We start from the raw sequence: 23564 nt of genomic DNA on the forward strand, positions 1-23564 counted from the left end.
TTTTCAAAATCTTGGAAGTCCTCTTCCATGTATAATATACACAAAGTTCCAGTTTATAACTGTATAAAAATATCGTTGCAAGGTGATCTCATATATCTAACCTTGTCTCAACATTTTTCTGAAAATTTTTGTCATTCATAAGACAATTATTAACTAGATATAAGTTTAAAAGATGAAGTTACAAGATACTCCAATATACTTATATCTTTTCCAAATACTACTTGAACTACCACCGTTCAAGATATAATAGTTTCAAAAGTTCATCACATAGATGAGACTACAAGACAAGATTTGAATAGATTCAATCTTTGAAATATTATTAAAGGAAATGAAGTTATGATATACTTCATTAAGTTCTGATATATATATATCCACATATACATCTTCTTTATACATTTCCTGAAAACCTCTGTCATGTAAAGTATGAACAGAGTTTGAAACATCCAATGAATTTTGGAAAGGAAAAGAATTTTGGCATAAACCAGATATCTTGCTGATCAGGCAAAGATACCAATAAGTAACATTTTCTACTAGTAGATGGACGAATTCCCCACTGGTCATCACCCTGGTCGCAATAGGACCTTATGTTGGACTGCCACTCAGCCACTTATGCATTTGATGGACTCCCACTGAGCCACTCACACTATCATGGACGCCCACTGAGCCCATGTTGCTTATGCCGACTCAATAGATGGACTTACTTCCCGAACGTTGGGTAAGTAATCAATTCATTTACCAAAACTGCAACCTTGTTGCGAATATAAAATACACCATAGAGCCGGATCCCTCAGGTTTTGAGCGAGTATTTAAATCCCCTTTTTAAAAGGAAGATCTTAAATATAAAAATGAGTTTTGGGATCCGCTCTAACTTTTAAAAATCATTTTGAAGACTCGAAAACACTTTAAAGAGTGTTTGGAGTAATGCTGATTTAATGAAGTAAATCAGTCCCAATATATTTAGAAAATGTCTGAATATTATTATTTAAATAATATTCTCATAAAGATAATCCTTATAAAAATAATCGAAGTAGAAGTATTAAAACTTATACTTGAAATGGATATTAAATAACCAAAGATATAATTATATGAAAGTACTATCTTTATTTGAATAATCGAAAATAAGTTTGATTATTGACACCTTATTCTTTAATAAAATAAAGAATATATTTCAGCAAATAATCAGAGTCATAGATCCTCAAATGAATATTCAAATAATATTCAATAAATATAATAAGCTGAGTCATAAGCCCTCGAATGAATATTCGAAATAATATTCAATAATAAAATAAAGGAGTCATAAGTCCTCAGATGAATATTCGAAATAATATTCAATAATAAAATAAAGGAGTCATAAGTCCTCGGATGAATATTCGAAATAAAATTCAATAATAAAATAAAGGAGTCATAAGTCCTCGGATGAATATTCGAAATAATATTCAATAATAAAATAAAGTTATCGAATAAACCTTATTCGATTAATAGTTTTGAAAACTATAACTATATATATATATAAATATATATATATATACATATATACAAAATCTACTCGGGATCCTCGACTCCCGGTTTTAGAAAATGTTTTCACCTTTGGGTCCCTATACTAAGGGTATATGCAAATTACCGCTATTCTCTAGCATAGGTATTATCAACTGAATCAAAAGATATATATGGAAAGAATATGAAACAGGCATGCATATATATATATACCATAGCAGCATGCTTCAATATATTGCAACATTTGCTAATTAACCAACATGCATCTATCGCAAGATAATGCATATACATATATACATCACAACAACAGTTATAACGGGTAGAAAACTTGCCTGAGCAGCTTGGGGTGATAAAAGGCTCGGGACGAGTCTGGTAACCTATAAACAACAAGTAAGTTGGAATTAAACCAAAGTCACTTGTAAATCTATACTTTAACTAACTTAGACTCTAACGCTTGTTTTGCGCTTATTGATTCTCTTAGTCACTCGGGTACCCTCGGCTCCACCATTTTTAATAATTTAACCTTTACGAGTTTTAAAGCGATTCCTTCGCGAGTGTCTTACCAACTGCCTAACAGACTTACCATAAATGTTTCATACATTAATTAACCCTTTTTGATCTTTAACCTATGTTTCAAAGTAAGGCGAGGGGAAATATTTCGTTCACGAAACGCCGTTATTTGAAACGGTCGTTTCTCCTAAACCGTGCATCGGAATCGAACGAACTACATATCAAAACGAAGCTCGTAACATGAGCTATCTAAACATGGCAATGGTTAACATCTAGAAGGGGGTTCTCGGGTCCTAATGTTATGCACAAAAACAGTCTAAAGAAAATCGGACGTTACGACGGCTATGTTTACGCGATTTCCCAAATTTAAACCATTCAAAACCAACCACAATTCAACTCCAATTCACAACCCAATCAAACCTCCATCTAAACTACATTACAACAGCCCCAAATCAACTCAATATTACCAATTTATTCATCTAAACCAAGTCAAAAATGTGACCAAGAACTTCAAATCTAACAAGCATCACTCCTAACTCCAAATTCAACAAAACCACTTACTAAACAAAGCTCTATCATGAGTACACACTCATTACACTAACCCATCATCTAAACATTATGAAATCCAAACCAACAAAACTTAAGACTAAGGGTTTGAGAAGTTATACCTTCCTTGGAGGGTGAAAAGTTACTAGGGACCCTCAAAGAACCTTGATTTATCCTTATATAACCTTGATCTTGCAAATGAAATCAAGAACACAAAGTTAAAAATTTGAAAACACTATTCACCCTAATCTTTGGTGAATTAATTAGCTATGAAAATCATGGAATCTTGAGCTTAAACTTATGGCTCATCTAAGCTATGAATTATGGAAGCTAAAGAAACAAACCTCTTGATTTTTGAAGGTGTGTAGATAGGGTTTTGAAATTCCCATCCTTGCATTTCTTCAAAAAGCCGAGAACAAGATGTAGAAGAAAGAGAGATTTTTGTGTTTTGCTTTTGTTTTGCTTTTGGTTGGTTGTAGTTTTGTTTTGTTTTTGGTTAATTACCAATTTAACCTTGATTTTGTTTATGTGGTTATAATTCATCCACACCTCCTCCCCTCCTATGGCATGCCTATGTCATGCTGTGATGTCATCTTTCCCTCCTTGTCCCCTTCTTATTGGTTGGGTGACATCACCCTCTCTAATCCCTTTGATTAACTTCCTAATTGTTTGCCTAATGACCGCTGATCTGTTATACGGTTCGCTTAACTTTCATTTTTGTTTATCGTTTGAAGGATCATACCCGGGATCTTATTACTTAGGTTCCCTTAACCTTTCTCAATATATTATATTCCTTTTATGATCCTCTCCTATAATCCTTTAATTTAAATCCTTTTTATCCTGTTACCTTTTTCTCAATTCTTTCCGTATCTAGTGTATTTCCGGGAAAAATCAAAGTGTTCGGATTTGGATTCTGACGATCTTTACATACACTTATATCTCATATAAAGTACTAATAAAATCTCAGAATATCCATATCAGAACCCCTACATAGTGTGGCATGAAAAGTTTTCTCATTCAGCAAAAACACTATTCATAAGGGTTTCAAAAATTTCCCAAAAATTAGGGTTATTACACTCTATCCCTTTGAGATCTTTCACTTTCTCCTTCGATAATCAAGGCTTTCTGGACTACAGCGGTATACGTTGTTAATTCAAAAACTGCAACTTATCCACGGATCCACGATCGTAATCCTTCTTGAAACCTTTGAACTCATTTCTCTTCAGTATCCACTTGTTCTGGGACGAACCTAGCCAATTCAGTAAATTTGGCTTCATACTCTGTCACAGACATACTTCCTTGCTTCAGTTCCAAAAACTTAATCTGCATTTGATTTCTCACATAGCGAGGAAAATGTTTCTCTAAAAACAATTCTTTAAACCTATCCCATGCAATAACATCTTCACCCTCTAAAGCCTTTTTAGATTCCCACCAATAATTTGCTTCTCCTTTCAACAAATAACTAGCAAGGTCAGTCTTCTGGTCTTCACCTATCTTCACTAGTGCAAACGCTTTCTCTATTTCTTTCAACCAGGTGGTAGCTTTAATAGGATTGGCTGATCGATCAAATTCTGGAGGTTTAACCGACTGAAACTGGTTAAAAGTAACAACAGGTAATGCTGGTGGTATCTGGGGCTCAGGACGAGGTGGTTGTTGTAATATTTGTTGTTGAATCTGCTATTATTGATGATGCATCTGTTGCTGCATCATTACCATCTGTTGTTGCATCAGATGGAACATTTGGTTCATGGTCTCATTAGTCTGTCCTTCGAAATTGCTGTTAGAAGTCTCAGTCCTAGTCTTTCTTTTTGGTGCCATCTTCTGATAATAAAACAAGTGATATTTCTTTAACAGTTTAATAAACAATTAACAGTAGGTAAGAAAACAATTTATCCTGTATTACCAACATGATTTAAATAAAGAAAACAGGTGCTGAATATAAAAACAGGAAATGTAAGCAGTTAAACAAAATGTTTGTTCTTTTCTCTTTTTTTTCGACAGAGTTTAAAATATGAAAAGCTGTAAAACAATAAAGTGAAGGTAAATGCTATAAAACTGCAAAGACTGAAATTTAAATAAAAGAAATTTGAAAAAGTTCATTTTATATATATGACACCAGCCTTATGTGTAAATGCTTGATACAAAAAGTCTCGCTCTGCTGGTTATCACCGCGGCTACAAGTCACACTAACTACTATCAGTTAAACTACCACTATAGGTTAAACTGCTAATACACACATACACACTACTCACTATGTTATACTATGCTGCATCTATATACATCTGTACTCTGAAGTCACTGTCTTAAAACCCAAGCGGAATACGCCTCAGCTCATCCCTAAGTGCCTGGACCAAAGTCTGTGCCAAGCGGAATATCCTGTAGAACTCTGCGAAAGAAGGCGGTCCCTCATGGGTCAAATCATCTAGCTCCCAAGTGGCACTCATCAAAACCGACTGCAACCTCTATCTCATATAGTAATCTGGCTGTAGGGCCGCTAACGATCCTCTATCCCTCTGGTCAAATAGATGCATAATCTCTCGGCACTGTGATCTCCAATACTCCACATCATCCCTCATAACTCTGTACTCATGGTATGGTACCATATGCGGCTGGGCAGCCTGACCTACTGACTCCTGTGAAGGAACCCTCGGTATACCTGCACCCTGTTGTGGTAATCCTAACTGTATATCCACATCATTCTCTCCCATCCCCTCGACTGGAATCATCTAAAATACATCCGGCTCTTGGGCATGCACTGGTATAGGAGGTAACACTGGTGGTGGTGGTAACTCTGGCTCAATCTCCGGTATAAACTGATGCTCAACTGGTAAAGAAACCATCGGCTCAAAGAACTCAAATGGATTGAACATCTCTATAGGGTCCTGGGCTATCCCCTGTACTAGTGGTACCGGCTCCTGTGGCAATGGTGGTGGAGGTGGTAGAGGAGGAAATATGTACTCCGATACTGGGGGTATAACTGGTGTTGCTGGACCGGTGACTGTCCTCTCAGAAGACGCAGAATAACCTGAAGATGCCATCTGATAATATACCAAAGAAAAGAAAGGTCACTAAATAGTCCTAAGATTTATACTTTCCTATTCTAATCTGACCTACATCATAACATTACTCTTCCTATTTGACTATTCCTATCTTATGTGATCTTCCTATCTTATCTTAACCCTAATGTTCTTGTTTTCGGGGACAAACCTACAGCTCTGATGCCAAACCTGTAACGCCCTCCAGACCCAGGGTATAAGTCTGGGGGTTACTAGCTAATCACCAAACCTATACAATCTGATTAACAAATAATAAAGAAATAAATCTAAACCCCTTTAACACTAACCAGGATCTTTTTAGGTTGAAGTTTGAAAACAAGAACCACTAACTACTTTTATTACAACCCAAATTCAAAATCTCACAAACTCTCTATATTACAAACCATTTTCTAATCAGTTTTAAACTAAGTTCATCTCTTATTCAAACACACACACTAACTATCTACACTCTACCTGTTCGGGCAACTCAAAGCTTTCTTCCTGGATTGGGATCAACACCTTGGGTATGAGAGGATCCCGAGGCTTGACCCGCTTCTTTACTACTCTAGTCCTGATGGGTTTCATATTCCTTCTTAACTGAAAACAATAAGGTGAATAACAACAAAGAGGGTGAGCCAAAAATTGCTCAACAAGTCCGTAAAATATAAACAGTGTTAAAGCAATTTAAATAAAACCATAACCCGTGTATATCTGTAAAGATATAACCCCGCGAGGATAGAAAGAAGGCCATTACTGGCGAATACAAATGAACTAAACTGGACACAAGTTCGCATCTATACCCTGCTGATCAGCCAGGATACAGTGCAGATCTATATCTCACTATATAGATCATGTCGGGCACCCAGGCACTACGGCCCATCTCAAGGATTCGGTTATGTCCCGGTCCTTAGGATTTAGTAAACTTAATCCCAAAGTATCATTATCCAGTCCCTGGAATAATAAATGGAACAATCGGTATGCTTTGACATATTCTAATCACCAGAATATATCAATAATTGTGAGTAACAATTGGAATATGAACAATAAAGTCAAATGAAAAGGATAAGCAAGAATCGAAATGAACTATGAACAAGAGAATCAAAAGAGTGCAAGCGTGATAAGAATCTGAAGAAATATCACTATTCTGAAAATAGAATAGGGGAGAAATTTGCCTTCTACGTGACTCACTGCAATTAAATCACCTTCGTCTATCACCTACTCAACCTGCCTTGTTGGCTTAGCTTCTGTTAGCACAAATAGACTGGTTAAGTTAGTTCGTACTTCAATTGCATCTGAAATCGACTTCACATCATTCCTATTGTCTACCCATGCGCTTATGACTGACTCGTATATTATATATTAGCAAGTAAGACTCGATTATTAAAATTTCAAACGGTCCGACGTATCGTGGTTTCAATTTACCCTTGTTGCCAAATCTGGTTAATCCTTTCCATGGCGATATTTTGAGTAATACGTGTTCTCCTTCCTGATAGTCCATATTCTTCCTTGCTTGGTCCGCATATTTGTGTTGCCTGTTTTGTGCTGCATCTAATCGCTTTCGAATAAGTTCTATCTTTTCTTTAGTCTGTTGGATTAATTCTGGACCCAAAATCTTGCATTCTCCCACTTCATCCCAATGTACTGGTGATCTGCATTTTCTTCCGTATAATGCTTCGTACGGTGGCATTCCAATGCTTGCGTGATAACTGTTGTTGTAAGAAAATTCAACCAAAGGTAAGTGCTTATCCCAACTGCCTTCGAAATCAATCGCACAAACTCGTAGCATGTCTTCAATCATTTGGATAGTTCTTTCACTTTGCCCATCGGTTTGCGGATGATACGCGGTACTCATATTTAATTTAGTTCCAAGAAATTCCTGAAATTGTCTCCAAAATCTTGAATTAAAACGGGGATCTCGATCAGACACGATAGATATTGGAACTCCATATCGCATCATAATTTCCTTGAGATACAAGTGCACTAGCTTGTCGAATGAAAATATTTTGTTAATCGGTAGAAAATGTGCTGACTTCGTTAGTCTGTCAATGATTACCCATATCGCATCATGATTAGCCTTAGTCCTTGGTAGTCCTACCACGAAATCCATCGCTAAATGTTCCCATTTCCATTCTCGAATATCTAACGGTTGTAATAATCTGCTCGAACGTTGATGTTCTGCTTTAACTCTCTGGCATGTGTAGCATTTACTTACCCATTCTGCTATTTCCTTCTTCATATTCGGCCACCAAAATTTTTCCTTCAGATCGCGATACATTTTTGTACTTCCTGGATGAATGGAATACTTCGAACTGTGCGCATCTCGCAATATTTCTTCTTTCAATTCTGCCACGTTAGGGATCCATAATCTTGATGCAAAGCGTAAAATTCCTTCATTATCCTTTTGAGTTATGATTTCTTCTCCGGTTAAGTCGTCATCTTAACTCATCACTTTTTCTTGACAGCGGCGAATCTTCTCTCGCAACTCTGGTTGAAAAGTCATAGCATAGATAGCTTATGTAGATTCATTGGGAACACGAATTTCGATTTCCAACTTGTCGAATTCCTTGGCTAATTCCTCGCATGAAGTTAACCAATTCAATTTATCTTTCCTGCTTAGCGCATCAGCTACAACATTTGCTTTTCCTGGATGATAACTGATCATAAGATCGTAATCTTTAATCAATTCCAGCCATCGACGTTGTCTCATGTTCAGTTCCTTTTGCATAAAGATGTACTTCAAACTTTTATGATCTGTGTAGATTTCGCATTTCTCACCATAGAGATAGTGTCTCCAAAGTTTCAACGCAAATACTATTGCTCCTAATTCGAGGTCATGCGTAGGATATTTCTGTTCATGAGGTTTTAGCTGTCTCAAAGCATATACAATGACGTTACCGTGCTGCATCAATACACATTTGTCGTCCCATATGAACTTTTCACTTTTTGGAGTTAACTTGGTCAACGGCGTTGCTATTTTCACAAAATCATTAACAAATCTTCTATAATATCCTGTCAATCCCAAGAAACTTTGAACTTCTGTCGGTGTCTTTGGTCTTTCCCAATTTAACACAACTTCAATCTTCGCTGGATCGACTTGGATGCCTTCCCTACTGATGATGTGCCCTAAAAATTGTACTTCCTTTAACCAGAATTGCATTTCGAGAATTTCGCGTACAGTTGCTCTTTCCTCAAAATTTCTAAAGCTATCCTCAAGTGCTCAGCATGCTCTTCTTCTATCTTTGAGTAAATCAAGATGTCATCAATAAATATGATCACGAATTTATCCAAATATTTCTTGAATACCCTGTTCATCAGATCCATGAATGCTGCTGGCACGTTGGTCAAACCGAATGCAATTACTAGAAACTCGTAATGTCCATATCTCGTACGAAACGCAGTCTTGGGAATATCTTCAGATTTAATTTTTAATTGATGATAGCCTGATCGCAAATCTATCTTCGAAAACCATGCGGCAGCTCCTTTTAGCTGATCAAACAAATCGTCAATTCTCGGTAAAGGATACTTATTCTTAATAGTGAGCTTATTCAATTCCCGATAGTCAATGCATAGTCGCATACTTCCATCTTTCTTCTTCACGAACAATACCGGTGCACCCCATGAGGATACACTAGGTCGTATGATGCCTCGGTCTAGAAGATCTTGCAGTTGTGTTGATAATTCCTTCATCTCAACTGGAGTCATTCGATATGGAGCTTTCGAAACTGGTTCTGTACCTGGTGCTAGATCAATCGTGAATTCAATTTCTTGATCTGGCGGTAACCCTAGAAGCTCGTCTGGAAAGACGTCCGAAAACTCACATACAACTGGAATGTCTTCTAGTTTAGGACTTCCTTTTTCAGTATCTAACACGTAAGCTATGTAAATCTCACATCCCTGTCGAAGCAATCGTTTGGTCTGCATCACTGTCAGAAATTTCTTCCGCTATTTTTCGCCCTTGAACATTACCGTTGCATTATCCGCAGTTCACAATTTGACTTTCTTATTCGCGCAATCGATCTGAGCATTATGACAAACTAACCAATCCATTCTCAAAATGACCTCAAACTCTCCTAACTTAAAAGGAATCAAATCTATAGAAAAATGATGTCCAACTATTTCTATATCGCACGCAGGACATACTCGATCTAGTGGAACTTGGTCGTTATTCGCTAATTTTATAATTAACGTCTCGCCCAACCATTCGATTTCGCAATGTAACTTATCAAGAAATTCTTCAGAAATAAATGAATGGGTAGCTCCAGAATCAATTAATACTTTTGAATCTATGAAATTCACCAAAAGCGTACCTGCAATTACACTCGAACTCTGCACTGCTTCTTTCATTGTTATATTGAAAGTTCTTGCTTTGGGTTGATTAGGCGGAGGTGGCGGAGGTAATGCCAATACTTTAGAAATACTAGCTGTCATTGCTGGTCCTTTACAATTCCTAGCGATATGCCCTTTCTTTCCACATTGGTAGCAAGTAATTTCTGTTGTCTTTCCCGTTGGATATTCATTAGAATAGTGTCATTTCTGCTTGCAATTAAAACATGTCACATCTGCTTTGATACATACGCCGGTGTGCTTGCGTCCACAAGTTCTGTAGTACGACTTTGGAACTCTGACAATTCCCTGCTGTTTGGGAGCTTAGAAATGATTACCTATTTTCTGGGTACCTTGTCCTATTCTTTTGAAATTCAAATTTGTCCGGGCTTGAAATCCCGGCTTCCTGCTAGAGCGATCTTGGAAACTTCCCTGTCCTCTATCCCTTTGATATCTTTCACTTTCTTCTTCGATAATTGTTAGGAATATATGTGCATTAGTTTGATGATATGTTTAACAAAACACTTAAGTAGAAAACTAGTGTTTGTAGCCTCAACGGATAAGACCATTTTGGCTATCCGTTGATGGTGTAGCTTTACTTAGAAATAAGCCTAGTGTTGTAGCACATTTCAGTCTCTGAATTTGAGATATAATTCTTAAATGTTGAGGGAAATTATAAGTCATGTTGACTACTAGAGGATATGCAGATAGGAAGGCCAATTGTAAATATTTCATGCCTTGTAATTTTGTATAAATGAAATGGTGTCAACGGATAACTTAAAGACCTTCAACGGATGAGAAACAAAGCTTCAACGGATGTCTCTAAAGCTTCAACGGATAACATCCTTCAACGGATGAGTGCATCAATGGATAGAGCTTCAACTGCTAACACATCAACGGATAAAGCCATCAACGGATGAAGGCTTCAACGTATGTTCTTTTAAATAGCAGTTGACAAGTGGTAGTTGTACCTACAAACAGAGGCACATGGGTTGACAGAGACAACTGAGATGTGGTAGCCTATTTCAGGAACATCAGAAAAAGCAGCCGTTCTACTCTAGTATAAAGAGGCAATAGTCAACAATACACTGGAGTAAAATGGAGAAGAAACAAGTGGAGAACTTATTTTATTATTGTACTTTTTATCTTTGTCTTCACTTGTAAACTTGGTAATATATAAACCAAGTAGCAGCTAGTAATTAGATAAGAATTTTTCCAGAGCTGTTTAGAAAAATCTTGAGAGAAAAATTATCTAGTTTGTACTAGGATGCAGCTGTGATCAACTTCTTGAATCACAGATTTTCTGAAATACCATCTCTGGTGGAACAACAATCCACCAGAAAAGTTTTTAAGGTCTGTTGTGTTCTTTACATTAGTGTTTGAATATATATCTGTCTATATTAGCTTAAAGCAATTCATACACTTGTTTATCTTAAACACATAGCCTTTGAAACTGCTCAAAACTTGAAAAAGTTTTGAGATTTACATTCAACCCCCCTTCTGTAAATCTCATTGTTAGTCCACTAGGAATAACAAAGGGGAAGGAGAGCCATCTACAAAAATCCAAATATCTAAAGTGCTAGTTCGTGCCATCACTACTTCTCCAATCATTCAAATCAAAGGAAAGCCTGATGGAATTGATTTAATCCAGCTAGCAGCAGCTGAAATTCAAGTGAAAGAGCAAAGGAGGAGAATTGATGAAAGGATGCAACAGTTGTTTGGCTCTACACAAGATAAATCAATATCTGTGAAACATAGCACAAAGGTTGAACCAATCAATATGGAGCACAAGCCAGAAAGGAGAAATAAGGTTGGAGAGACTTCTTTCAAGAATCTAAAACCTATGGTTCTCAAGCCCAACACTAGATTCAGCAAGGACTCCACAAAGAACCCTCTAGACTTTGCTCAGATGAAAGAAGTGGACTTTCCTCTTCCAAAGCCTGATGAAGACAAAGTTTTGGGTGCTAGCATCATAAAACACAAGGAGACCATGGATGAGGCAGTAAGGAGAAACATGGCTATTATCTTTAGAGAGGGAAAGAGCATATGTGTGATGCAAGGACATCCCAAATTCTCAATTGCCAAGAGGGAAGAAACCAAAAGGTTAAAGAAAGAAGCTGAAAAACTCAAGGCTGACAAAAGAGCACAAGCAAAGCTTGAACAAAAGCTAAAGTCAAGTCTAGTTGAAAATGAGAAAGGAATCGAAGTCAGGGGTGAAGACAAGATTGCAAACTTAAATGAGGTTTTTGGGAGTATATTTGGTGAAAGTATGGAGGAAAAAGAGGAATGGCAGAAGGGAAACAGAAGAAAGGCCAAGGCACATAGAAGGAGTGAAGACAACACTGAAGAAACTAAATCTCTACCTTCCATACCTGAACCCTTTGTTGCTGATCCCACTATAAACATCCATGGTGAACCAATCATCCCAAAAGAGGAACCTATTGATTGGGACACCATCAATTTGCCTACCTTTTTAACCACTCTTCCACTACCAAAGAAACAGAAAAGAAAATCCAAATCTACACCTCCCCTAAACTCTAAGAAATTCACTCAAAAACATAAACCTAACCCTAAGCCACCCATTTCTAAAGATGATTATGTTCACATCTGTGACATAAAAGAAATTTCAGACATTGAACTCTATCTTGATGAGCTGGAGGATGTAAGGGGAATTGCTGCCTACAGACAGCTACCAGAGAGATTGGTGTTCAGATACAAAGGAGCTGGGGAAAGAACATGGCCTCTCTACAGGATTCTGAATGAAGGCTACTCTACCTTGATCAGAGTCTTTTCAGCCATACAAAAGGATTCTGGCTTTACCAGGACTGCCAAGACTGAAATTCTCAACAAGATTGCCAACATAAGGAAAACTTGGAGGGAGCCCAATGATTTGCCCAGAACCTTACTCATTCAAGAAAGGGGAACTACAATTCACAAATCACCTTATTGGTTGATGGAATTCAGAGATGATAAAGGAGTCAGAAGATTTTTCAGACTTGAAGACCAACTCAAGATTTCCAGCAATGAAACTCTCAAAGAAATACAATCTAAATTGGATATCAGTGATGAAGATGAAGCTGAATTCTTCAGACAACTCCAACTCCAAATTGAGGAAAATGACAAAGGGCTAGGAAAGAAAACCAGGGAACAAATAAGAAAAAGATGATTTGCTCAGGCTAGAGGAGCACCCTTGGAAATACTGTAAATCTTCAATTACCTTCTAGTACATACACTTTTGCAGCACTTTTAAATTTCTACTTAGTTTCAGTTCATATATTTGTTAAGTGTTTTGTTATCATCAAGTTAACCTTGAATTTATGTCTACAATTCTTATAGACATAAATAGGGGGAGATTGTTAGGAATATATGTGCATTAGTTTGATGATATGTTTAACAAAACACTTAAGTAGAAAACTAGTGCTTGTAGCCTCAACGGATAAGACCATTTTGGCTATCCGTTGATGGTATAGCTTTACTTAGAAATAAGTCTAGTGTTGTAGCACATTTCAGTCTCTGAATTTGAGATATAATTCTTAAATGTTGAGGGAAATTATAAGTCATGTTGACTACTAGAGGATATGCAGATAGGAAGGCCAATTGTAAATATTTCATGCCTTGTAATTTTGTATAAATGAAATGGTGTCAACGGATAACTTAAAGACCTTCAACGGATAGAAACAAAGCTTCAACGGATGTCTCTAAAGCTTCAACGAATAGCATCCTTCAACGGATGAGTGCATCAACGGATAGAGCTTCAACTGCTAACACATCAATGGATAAAGCCATCAACGGATGAAGGCTTCAACGGATGTTCTGTTAAATAGCAGTTGACAAGTGGTAGTTGTACCTACAAACAGAGGCACATGGGTTGACAGAGACAACTGAGATGTGGTAGCCTATTTCAGGAACATCAGAAAAAGCAGCCGTTCTACTCTAGTATAAAGAGGCAATAGTCAACAATACACTGGAGTAAAATGGAGAAGAAACAAGTGGAGAACTTATTTTATTATTGTACTTTTTATCTTTGTCTTCACTTGTAAACTTGGTAATATATAAACCAAGTAGCAGCTAGTAATTAGATAAGAATTTTTCCAGAGCTGTTTAGAAAAATCTTGAGAGAAAAATTATCTAGTTTGTACTAGGATGCAGCTGTGATCAACTTCTTGAATCACAGATTTTCTGAAATACCATCTCTGGTGGAACAACAATCCACCAGAAAAGTTTTTAAGGTCTGTTGTGTTCTTTACATTAGTGTTTGAATATATATCTGTCTGTATTAGCTTAAAGCAATTCATACACTTGTTTATCTTAAACACATAGCCTTTGAAACTGCTCAAAACTTGAAAAAGTTTTAAGATTTACATTCAACCCCCCTTCTGTAAATCTCATTATTAGTCCACTAGGAATAACAATAATCAAGACTTTCTGGACTACGGCGGTATACGTTATTAATTCAAAAACTGCAACTTGTCCACGGATCCACGATTGTAATCCTTCTTGAAACCTTTGAACTCGTTTCTCTTCAGTATTCACTTGTTCTGGGACGAACCTAGCCAATTCAGTAAATTTGGCTTCATACTCTGTCACAAACATACTTCCTTGCTTCAGTTCCAAAAACTTAATCTGCATTTGATTTCTCACATAGCGAGGAAAATGTTTCTCTAAAAACAATTCTTTAAACATATCCCATGCAATAACATTTTCACCCTCTAAAGCCTTTTTAGATTCCCACCAATAATTTGCTTCTCCTTTCAATAAATAACTAGCAAAGTCAGTCTTCTGGTCTTCACCTATCTTCAACGCTTTCTCTATTTCTTTCAACCAGGTGGTAGCTTTAATAGGATTGGCTGACCCATCAAATTCTGGAGGTTTAACCAACTAAAACTGGTTAAAAGTAACAACAGGTAATGCTGGTGGTATCTGGGGCTCAGGACGAGGTGGCTGTTGTAACATTTGTTGTTGAATCTGTTGTTGTTGATGTTGCATCTGTTGCTGCATCATTACCATCTATTGTTGCATCAGATGGAACATTTGGTTCATGGTCTCATTAGTCTGTCCTTCGAAATTGCTGTTAGAAGTCTCAGTCCTAGTCTTTCTTTTTGGTGCCATCTTCTGATAATAAAACAAGTGATATTTCTTTAACAGTTTAATAAACAATTAACAGTAGGTAAGAAAACAATTTATCCTGTATTACGAACATGATTTAAATAAAAAAAACAGTTGCTGAATATAAAAACAGGAAATGTAAGCAGTTAAACAAAATGTTTGTTCTTTTCTCTTCTTTTTTTTCAACAGAGTTTAAAATATGAAAAGCTGTAAAACAATAAAGTGAAGGTAAATGCTATAAAACTGTAAAGACTGAAATTTAAATAAAAGAAATTTGAAAAAGTTCGTTTTATATATATGACACCAACCTTATGTGTAAATGCTTGATACAAAAAGTCTCGCTCTGCTGGTTATCACCGCGGCTACAAGTCACACTAACTACTATCAGTTAAACTACTACTATAGGATAAACTGCTAATACACACATACACACTACTCACTATGTTATACTATGCTGCATCTATATACATCTGTACTCTGAAGTCACTGTCTCAAAACCCAGGCAGAATACGCCTCAGCTCATCCCTAAGTGTTGGACCAAAGTTTGTGCCAAGCGGAATATCCTGTAGAACTCTGTGAAAGAAGGCGGTCCCTCATGGGTCAAATCATCTAGCTCCCAAGTGGCACTCATCAAAACCGACTGCAACCTCTGTCTCATATAGTAATCTGGTTGTAGGGCCGCTAACGGTCCTCTGTCCCTCTGGTCAAACAGATGCATAATCTCTTGGCACTGTGATCTCCAATACTCCACATCATCCCTCATAACTCTATACTCATGGTATGGTACCATATGCGGCTGGGCAACCTGACCTACTGACTCCTATGAAGGAACCCTCGGTATACCTGCACCCTGTTGTGGTAATCCTAACTGTAGATCCACATCATGCTCTCCCATCCCCTCGATTGGAATCATCTGAAATACATCCGGCTCTGGGGCATGCACTGGTATAGGAGGTAACACTAGTGGTGGTGGTAACTCCGGCTCAATCCCCGGTATAAACTGATGCTCAACCGGTAAAGAAACCATCGGCTCAAAAAATTCAAATGGATCGAACATCTCTATAGGGTCCTGGGCTATCCCCTGTACTAGTGGTACCGGCTCCTGTGGCAATGGTGGTGGAGGTGTTAGAGGAGGAAACATGTACTAAGATACTGGGGGTATAACTGGTGTTGCTGGCCCGGTGACTTTCCTCTCAGAAGACGCAGAATAACCTGAAGATGCCATCTGATAATATACCGAAGAAAAGAAAGGTCACTAAATAGTCCTAAGATTTATACTTTCCTATTCTAATCTGACCTACATCCTAACACTACTCTTCCTATTTAACTATTCCTATCTTATGCGATCTTCCTATCTTATCTTAACCCTAATGTTCTTGTTTTCAGGGACCAACCTACAGCTCTGATGCCAAACCTGTAACACCCTCCAGACCCGGGGTATAAGTCTGGGGGTTACTAGCTAATCACCAAACCTGTACAATCTGATTAACAAATAATAAAGAAATAAATCTAAACCCCTTTAACATTAACCAGGATCTTTTTAGGTTGAAGTATGAAAACAAGAACCACTAACTACTTTTATTACAACCCAAATTCAAAATCTCACAAACTCTCTATATTACAAACCATTTTCTAATCAGTTTTAAACTAAGTTCATCTCTTATTCAAACACACACACTAACTATCTACACTCCACCTGTTCGGGCAACTCAAAGCTTTCTTCCTGGATTGGGATCAACACCTTGGGTATGAGAAGATCCCGAGGCTTGACCCGCTTCTTTACCACTCGAGTCCTGATGGGTTTCATATTCCTTCTTAACTGAAAATAATAAGGTGAATAACAACAAAGAGGGTGAGCCAAAAATTGCTCAACAAGTCCGTAAAATATAAATAGTGTTAAAGAAATTTAAATAAAACCATAACCCGGGTATATCTGTAAAGATATAACCCCGCGAGGATAGAAAGAAGGCCATTACTGGCGAATACAAATGAACTAAACTGGACACAAGTTCGCATCTATACCCTGCTGATCAGCCAGGATACAGTGCAGATCTATATCTCACTATATAGATCATGTCGGGCACCCAGGCACTACGGCCCATCTCAAGGATTCGGTTATGTCCCGTTCCTCAGGATTAAGTAAACTTAATCCCAAAGTATCGTTATCCAGTCCCTGGAATAGCAAATGGAACAATCGGTATGCTTTGACATATTCTAATCACCAGAATATATCAATAATTGTGAGTAACAATTGGAATATGAACAATAAAGTCAAATGAAAAGGATAAGCAAGAATCGAAATGAAATATGAACAAGAGAATTAAAAGAGTGCAAGCGTGATAAGAATCTGAAGAAATATCACTATTCTGAAAATATAATAGGGGAGAAATTTGCCTTCTACGCGACTCACTGCAATTAAATCACCTTCGTCTATCACCTACTCAACCTGCCTTGTTGGCTTAGCTTCTGTTAGCACAAATAGACTGGTTAAGTTAGTTCGTACTTCAATTGCATCTGAAATTGACTTCACATCGTTCCTATTGTCTACCCATGCGCTTATGACTGACTCGTATATTATATATTAGCAAGTAAGACTCGATTATCAAAATTTCAAACGGTTCGACGCATCGTGGTTTTAATTTACCCTTATTGCAAAATATGGTTAATCCTTTCCATGGCGATATTTTGAGTAATACGTGTTCTCCTTCCTGATAGTCTATATTCTTCATTGCTTGGTCCGCATATTTGTGTTGCCTGTTTTGTGCTGCATCTAATCACTTTCGAATAAGTTCTATATTTTCTTTAGTCTGTTGGATTAATTCTGGACCCAAAATCTTGCATTCTCCCACTTCATCCCAATGTACTGGTGATCTGCATTTTCTTCCGTATAATGCTTCGTACGGTGGCATTCCAATACTTGCATGATAACTATTGTTGTAAGAAAATTCAACCAAAGGTAAGTGCTCATCCCAACTGCCTTCGAAATCAATCGCACAAACTCGTAGCATTTCTTCAATCGTTTGGATAGTTCTTTCACTTTACCCATCGGTTTGCGGATGATACGCGGTACTCATGTTTAATTTAGTTCCAAGAAATTCCTGAAATTGTCTCCAAAATCTTGAATTAAAATGGGGATCTCGATCAGACACGATAGATATTGGAACTCCATATCGCATCATAATTTCCTTGAGATACAAGTACACTAGCTTGTCGAATGAAAATATTTTGTTAATCGGTAGAAAATGTTCCGACTTCGTTAGTCTGTCAATGATTACCCATATCGCATCATGATTAGCCTTAGTCCTTGGTAGTCCTACCACGAAATCCATCGCTAAATATTCCCATTTCCATTCTCGAATATCTAACGGTTGTAATAATCCGCTCAGACGTTGATGTTCCGCTTAAACTCTCTGGCATGTGTTGCATTTACTTACCTATTCTGCTATTTCCTTCTTCATATTCGGCCACCAAAAGTTTTCCTTCAGATCGCGATACATTTTTGTACTTCATGGATGAATGGAATACTTCGAACTGTGCACATCTCGCAATATTTCTTCTTTCAATTCTGCCACGTTAGGGATCCAGATTCTCGATGGAAAGCGTAAAATTCCTTCATTATCCTTTTGAGTTGTGATTTCTTCTCCGATTAAGTCGTCATCTTAACTCATCACTTTTTCTTGACAGCGGCGAATCTTCTCTAGCAACTCTGGTTGAAAAGTCATAGCGTAGATAGCTTCTGTAGATTCATTGGGAACACGAATTTCGATTTCCAACTTGTCGAATTCCTTGGCTAATTCCTCGCATGAAGTTAACTAATTCAATCTTTCTTTCCTGCTTAGCGCATTAGCTACAACATTTGCTTTTCCTGGATGATAACTGATCATAACATCGTAATCTTTAATCAATTCCATCCATCGACGTTGTCTCATGTTCAGTTCCTTTTGCATAAAGATGTACTTCAGACTTTTATGATCTGTGTAGATTTCGCATTTCTCACCATAGAGATAGTGTCTCCAAAGTTTCAACGCAAATACTATTGCTGCTAATTCCAGGTCATGCGTAGGATATTTCTGTTCATTAGGTTTTAGCTGTCTCGAAGCATATGCAATGACGTTACCGTGCTGCATCAATACACATCATAATCCGTGATACGAAGCATCGCAGAAAATGACAAAATTCCCATACTCGTCTAGTAATACGAGTACTGGTGCGGTTACCAACCGATTCTTCAGTTCTTGGAAACTTTCTTCACATTTGTCGTCCCATACGAACTTTTCACTTTTTTAAGTTAACTTGGTCAACGGCGTTGCTATTTTCACAAACTCTTTAACAAATCTTCTATAATATCCTGCCAATCCCAAGAAACTTTGAACTTCTGTCGGTGTCTTTGGTCTTTCCCAATTTAACACAACTTCAATCTTCGCTGGATCGACTTGGATGCCTTCCCTACTGATGATGTGCCCTAAAAATTGTACTTCCTTTAACCAGAATTCACATTTTGAAAATTTCGCGTACAGTTGCTCTTTCCTCAAAATTTATAAAGCTATCCTCAAGTGCTCAGCATACTCTTCTTCTGTCTTTGAGTAAATTAAGATGTCATCAATAAATACGATCATGAATTTATCCAAATATTTCTTGAATTCCCTGTTCATCAGATCCATGAATGTTGCTGGCACGTTGGTCAAACCGAATGTCATTACTAAAAACTCGTAATGTCCATATCTCGTACGAAACACAGTCTTGGGAATATCTTCAGTTTTAATTTTCAATTGATGATAGCCTGATCGCAAATCTATCTTCGAAAACCATACGGCTCCTTTTAGCTAATCGAACAAATTGTCGATTCTCGGTAAAGAATATTTATTCTTAATAGTGAGCTTATTCAATTCCTGATAGTCAATGTATAGTCGCATACTTCCATCTTTCTTCTTCACGAACAATACCGGTGCACCCCATGGGGATACACTAGGTCGTATGATGCCTCGGTCTAGAAGATATTGCAGTTGCATTGATAATTCCTTCATCTCAACTGGAGTCATTCGATATGGAGCTTTCGAAACTGGTTCTGTACCTGGTGCTAGATCAATTGTGAATTCAATTTCTCGATCTGGCGGTAACCCTAGAAGCTCGTCTGGAAAGACGTCCGGAAACTCACATACAACTGCAATGTCTTCTAGTTTAGGACTTCCTTTTTCAGTATCTAACACGTAACCTATGTAAATCTCACATCCTTGTCGAAGCAATCGTTTGGTCTACATCACTGTCAGAAATTTCTTCCGCTATTTTTCGCCCTTGAACATTACCGTTGCATTATCCGCAGTTCGCAATTTGACTTTCTTATTCGCGCAATCGATCTGAGCATTATTATAAACTAACCAATCCATTCCCAAAATGACCTCAAACTCTCCTAACTTAAAAAGAATGAAATCTATAGAAAAATGATGTCCAACTATTTCTATATCGCACGCAGGACATACTCGATCTACTGGAACTTGGTCGTCATTCGCTAATTTTATAATTAACGTCTCGCCCAACCATTCGATTTCGCAATGTAACTTATCAAGAAATTCTTCAGAAATAAATGAATGGGTAGCTCCAGAATTAATTAATACTGTTGAATCTACGAAATTCACCAAAAGCGTACCTGCAATTACACTCGAACTCTGTACTGCTTCTTTCATTGTCATATTGAAAACTCTTGCTTTGGGTTGATTAGGCGGCGGTGGCGGAGGTAATGCCAATACTTTAGAAATACTAGCTGTCATTGCTGGTCCTTTACAATTCCTAGCGATATGCCCTTTCTTTCCACATTGGTAGCAAGTAATTTCTGTTGTCTTTCCCGTTGGATATTCGATAGAATAGTGTCATTTCTGCTTGCAATTGAAACATGTCACATATGCTTTGATACATACGCCGGTGTGCTTGCGTCCACAAGTTCTGCAGTACGACTTTGGAACTCTGACAATTCCCTGCTGTTTGGGAGCTTGGAAATGATTACCTATTTTCTGGGTACCTTGTCCTATTCTTTTGAAATTCAAATTTGTCCGGGCTTGAAATCCCGGCTTCCTGCTAGAGCGGTCTTGGAAACTTCCTTGTCCTCTATCCCTTTGAGATCTTTCACTTTCTCCTTCGATAATGAAGGCTTTTTGGACTACGGCGGTATACGTTGTTAATTCAAAAACTGCAACTTATCCACGGATCCACGATCGTAATCCTTCTTGAAACCTTTGAACTCGTTTCTCTTCAGTATCCACTTGTTCTGAGACGAACCTAGCCAATTCAGTAAATTTGGCTTCATACTCTGTCACAGACATACTTCCTTTCTTCAGTTCCAAAAACTTAATTTGCATTTGATTTCTCACATAGCGAGGAAAATGTTTCTCTAAAAACAATTCTTTAAACCTATCCCATGCAATAACATCTTCACCCTCTAAAGCCTTTTTAGATTCCCACCAATAATTTGCTTCTCCTTTCAACAAATAACTAGCAAAGTCAGTCCTCTGGTCTTCACCTATCTTCACTAGTACAAACATTTTCTCTATTTCTTTCAACCAGGTGGTAGCTTTAATAGGATTGGCTGACCCATCAATTCTGGAGGTTTAACTGACTAAAACTGGTTAAAAGTAACAACAGGTAATGTTGGTGGTATCTGGGGCTCAGGACGAGGTGGTTGTTGTAATATTTGTTGTTGAATCTGCTGTTGTTGATGTTGCATCTGTTGCTGCATCATTACCATCTGTTGTTGCATCAGATGGAACATTTGGTTTATGGTCTCATTAGTCTGTCCTTCAAAATTGTTGTTAGAAGTCTTAGTCCTAGTCTTTCTTTTTGGTGCCATCTTCTGATAATAAAACAAGTGATATTTCTTTAACAGTTTAATAAACAATTAACAGTAGGTAAGAAAACAATTTATCCTGTATTACCAACATGATTTAAATAAAGAAAATAGTTGCTGAATATAAAAACAGGAAATGTAAGCGGTTAAACAAAATGTTTGTTCTTTTCTCTTCTTTTTTTTTTGGACAGAGTTTAAAATATGAAAAGCTGTAAAACAATAAAGTGAAGGTAAAAGCTGTAAAACTGCAAAGACCGAAATTTAAATAAAAGAAATTTGAAAAAGTTCGTTTTATATATATGACACTAGCCTTATGTGTAAATGCTTGATACAAAAAGTGTCGCTCTTCTGGTTATCACCGCGTCTACAAGTCACACTAACTACTATCAGTTAAACTACTACTATAGGTTAAACTGCTAATACACACATACACACTACTCACTATGTTATACTATGCTGCATCTATATACATCTGTACTCTGAAGTCACTGTCTCAAAACCCTGGCGGAATACGCCTCAGCTCATCCCTAAGTGCCTGGACCAAAGTTTGTGCCAAGCGGAATATCCTGTAGAACTTTGTGAAAGAAGGCGGTCCCTCATGGGTCAAATCATCTAGCTCCCAAGTGGCACTCATCAAAACCGACTACAACCTCTGTCTCATATAGTAATCTGGCTGTAGGGCCGCTAACGGTCCTCTGTCCCTCTGGTCAAACAGATGCATAATCTCTCGGCACTGTGATCTCCAATACTCTACATCATCCCTCATAACTCTGTACTCATGGTATGGTACCATATGTGGCTGGGCAACCTGACCTACTGACTCCTATGAAGGAACCTTCGGTATACCTGCACCCTGTTTTGGTAATCCTAACTGTAGATCCACATCATGCTCTCCCATCCCCTCGACTGGAATCATCTGAAATATATCCGGCTCTGGGGCATGCACTGGTATAGGAGGTAACACTGGTGGTGGTGGTAACTCCGGATCAATCCCCGGTATAAACTGATGCTCAACCGGTAAAAAAACCATCGGCTCAAAGAACTCAAATGGATCGAACATCTCTATAGGGTCCTAGGCTATCCCCTGTACTAGTGGTACCGGCTCCTGTGGCAATGGTGGTGGAGGTGGTAGAGGAGGAAACATGTACTCAAATACTGGGGGTATAACTGGTGTTGCTGGCCCGGTGACTGTCCTCTCAGAAGACGCAGAATAACCTGAAGATGCCATCTGATAATATACCAAAGAAAAGAAAGGTCACTAAACAGTCCTAAGATTTATACTTTCCTATTCTAATCTGACCTACATCCTAATATTACTCTTCCTATTTGACTATTCCTATCTTATGTGATCTTCCTATCTTATCTTAACCCTAATGTTCTTGTTTTCAAAAACCAACCTACAGCTCTGATGCCAAACCTATAACGCCCTCCAGACCCGGGGTATAAGTCTGGGGGTTACTAGCTAATCACCAAACCTGTACAATCTGATTAACAAATAATAAAGAAATAAAATTAAACCCATTTAACACTAACCAGGATCTTTTTAGGTTGAAGTATGAAAATAAGAACCACTAACTACTTTTATTACAACCCAAATTCAAAATGTCACAAACTCTCTTTATTACAAACCATTTTCTAATCAGTTTTAAACTAAGTTCATCTCTTATTCAAACACACACACTAACTATCTACACTCCACCTGTTCGGGCAACTCA

General features: G+C 37.6%; 1 protein-coding gene across 1 annotated transcript in view; it reads left to right on the forward strand.

Annotated features, from left to right (window-relative positions):
• The window catches only part of LOC141679277 (uncharacterized), an 87233-nt gene that overhangs the window by 57955 nt on the left and 5714 nt on the right, over positions 1–23564 (forward strand). The window lies entirely within an intron of this gene.

This window comes from Apium graveolens, chromosome 8, assembly GCF_009905375.1.
Source record: "Apium graveolens cultivar Ventura chromosome 8, ASM990537v1, whole genome shotgun sequence".
NCBI classification, from domain to species: Eukaryota; Viridiplantae; Streptophyta; class Magnoliopsida; order Apiales; family Apiaceae; genus Apium; species Apium graveolens.